The sequence below is a fragment of the Tupaia chinensis genome, unplaced genomic scaffold (assembly GCF_000334495.1).
Source record: "Tupaia chinensis unplaced genomic scaffold, TupChi_1.0 Scaffold000244_1, whole genome shotgun sequence".
In the NCBI taxonomy this organism is placed as follows: Eukaryota; Metazoa; Chordata; class Mammalia; order Scandentia; family Tupaiidae; genus Tupaia; species Tupaia belangeri.
Genome location: NW_006159722.1, coordinates 1,669,131 through 1,672,263, shown reverse-complemented (window position 1 = coordinate 1,672,263; position 3,133 = coordinate 1,669,131). Strand labels below are relative to the sequence as shown.

The window sequence follows — 3,133 nt, the reverse complement described above, 5'->3', positions numbered from 1 at the left end:
CACTTCCCCCCTCTCTGCTCAAATTAAAAAAAAAAAAAAGGATAATGAATAAAATTTAAATAATTAATTTAAAAAGTGAAAGAATATAAAAAGGAATATAAACAGAAACCCTAAGAAGACTAGGGTAGTTGAAATAATATCTGATAGAATAGACTTTAAAACAAAGTATTGCTAAATATGTTGTTAAAGAGCCATAGACGATACAACATGGCCAGCTGGTGGCATGGTGGGTATAGGACTTGAACCACGTGGGATCTGACTCCCTACACACAGTGCTTAACCATTGTGCTTATGGGACCTGCTCAATTTTATTTTATTTATTAGGTTGTTGGGAAAGTCAAGACGTAATTTTCTGTGCAAAAATGAATCATGAGTTTCCAGGCAACCCTTTATCTATCTATTTATTTATTTATTTTTAATTTGACCAGAGGAGAGAAAGCGAGAGAGAGAGAGAAAGTGAGAAAGCAAGCCACCAGGTCCAGGACTTGAGCCGAGGTCAGCCATGTGGGAGTCTAGCGTCCTTAACTGCCATGCCACCTGCTGGCCCACAAAAATAACTCTAAGGAAAAACTGTTTTTATTTAGAAGAGTATCTATTTAAAGTTGGATCATAACACTTATTTAAAATTCAACTCTGATGAATTCATGAGATAATAAAAATTTTTAATTAACTAATTAATTCATTATCACTTTAATTGCCTAGAGGGGGCATGTGCATGCCGAGAGAGAGAGAGAGAGAGAGAGAGAGAGAAGGAGAAAGCACATCTTCCCACCCCCCCATGGGGGCATGTCCATGGCATGATCCCTTTTTCTCTCTCTCTCTATCCTGTACAGATTTGGGGCATACACACACACGGTCCTAGTGTGTTTTTCAAGTCACTGGAGCCAGGATTCCAACTCACAATTGGCTGTGTGGGATCCAGCTCCCTTAGCCGCTAGGCTATGGGGTCAGCCCTAAAGAACAATTTTTTTTTTTGAGAGATTTTCACTGTAGGGCGCGTGCGCTTGCCAGACAGACAGAGAGAGACATAGAGACAGAAAGCGAGAAATCACCCCCCCAGGGGGGATGGTCATGCCGCAATCCCTTCTCCTCCATTCTCCTCTCAGGATCTTGGGCACGCACGCACACGTGCCCGGCGTGAGTTTTAAGCCACCGGGTCCGGGACACGAACCGCGGTCGACTACGTGGGAGTCCAGCGACATAGCCATTACGCTAACTGCTGGTTCCCTAAAGAACAATTTTGACATCTTTCTTCTTTATGTATTTGTACATGTGGATGAATTTACTTTAAATTAATTATGTGACAAGATTTATTGACAAATTAGCAAATGGCTCATTGTAATGTTTTTAGCTTAAGGTACTTTTTACATACTTCCTTGAATATAAATGTCTAACTTCAGGGCCAGCTAGTGGTATGGTAGTTAAGCAGCTGGATCTCACATGGCTGACTACGTGGTTCAAGTCCTGGACCAGGAGGCTTGAAAAATGCTCTGGGCCCATTTGCATGCATGCCCAAAATCCTGAGAGGAGAATGGACTGTGGCATGACTGTTCCTCCTGGGAGCGGGCGCTTTCTCACTTTCTCTCTCTCTGGCAAGTGTATGTGCTCTATAGCAAAAGAAAAAAAAGTCGAGTTCCATCGGTAGCGGGAGCGGGGAGCCGACCCCAGAGAGCCCTGAGCAGTCCCACCGCGGCCGCCCCGGCCTAGTTACCATCACACGGGGAGAGGAGCCACAGCTGCCCCAGTTGCAGCCGGCCCAGTCACCACCACAGTAACCATGACCAGCGAGGCTGAGACCCAGCAGCCTCCCGCCGCCCCCGCCCTCAGCGTAGCCGCGCAGGGAGCAGCGGCCTGGGCAGCCTCACTCCAGCGGGACTCCCAAGAAGGTCATCAACAGGAAGGTTTTGGGAACAGTAAAATGGTTCAATGTAAGAAACGGATATGGTTTCATCAACAGGAATGACACCAAGGAAGATGTATTTGCACACCAGACTGCCATAAATAACCCCAGGAAGTGCCTTCGCAGTGCAGGAGACGAGAGACTGTGGAGTTCCATGTTGAAGGAGAAAAGGGTGCGGAGGCAGCAAATGTTACAGGCCCTGGTGGAGCTCCAGTTCAAGGCAGTAAATATGCAACAGACCATAACCATTATAGACGCTGTCCACATCTTAGGGGTCCTCCACGCAATTACCAGCCAAATGACCAGAACAGTGAGAGTGGGGAAAAGAAGGAGGGATCGGAGAGTGCTCCCGAAGGCCAGGCCCAACAACTCCCGCCCTACCGCAGGCGAAGGTTCCCCCCTTACTACATGCGGAGGTCCTATGGGCGTGGACCACAGTATTCCAACCCTCCTGTGCAGGGAGAAGTGATGGAGGGTGCTGGTAACCAGGGTGCAGGAGCACAAGGCAGACCAGGGAGGCAGAATATGTATCAGGGTTATAATCCATGATTTCACAGGGGCCCTCCTCGCCAGAGACAGCCCAGAGAGGACGGCAATGAAGAGGATAAGGAAAATTAAGGAGATGAGACCCAAGGTCAACAGCCACCTCAACGTTGGTACCGAGGCAACTTCAATTACTGACGCAGACGCCCAGAGAACCCCAAACCACAAGATGGCAAAGAGACAAAAGCAGCCGATCCACCAGCTGAGAATTCATCCGCTCCTGTGGCTGAGCATGGTGGGGCTGAGTAATGCCGGCTTACCATCATCCAGTTTAGTCATCCAAGAAGTGAGTATGAAATTCCAGCAATAAGAAATGAACAAAAGATTGGAGCTGAAGACCTTAAGTGCTTGCTTTTTGCCTGTTGACCAGATAATTAGAACTATCTGCATTATCTATGCAGCATGGGGTTTTTATTTTTACCTAAAGATGTCTCTTTTTGGTAATGACAAACATTTTTTTTTCTTTAAGCCTGGTTTTTCTCAACACACCTTTAAAAGTTTTTAAATTGTTTAATATTTGGTCAAGTTGAGATTTTTAAGAACTTCATTTTTAATTTGTAATAAAAGTTTATGACTTGATTTTTTCAGAAAAGTCAACAAACTGCAAGCACCTGTTAATAAAGGTCTTAAGTAAAAAGAAAAAAAGTCTAACTTCACCGTAAAAAACATCAAAATAGGTAAAACTACTTT

At 45.3% G+C, this 3,133-nt stretch overlaps 1 pseudogene; it reads left to right on the top strand.

Annotated features, from left to right (window-relative positions):
* Positions 1 to 1,777: 1,777 nt before the first annotated feature.
* On the top strand, positions 1,778 to 2,692 carry LOC102471661 (nuclease-sensitive element-binding protein 1 pseudogene; annotated as a pseudogene).
* Positions 2,693 to 3,133: the final 441 nt, after the last annotated feature.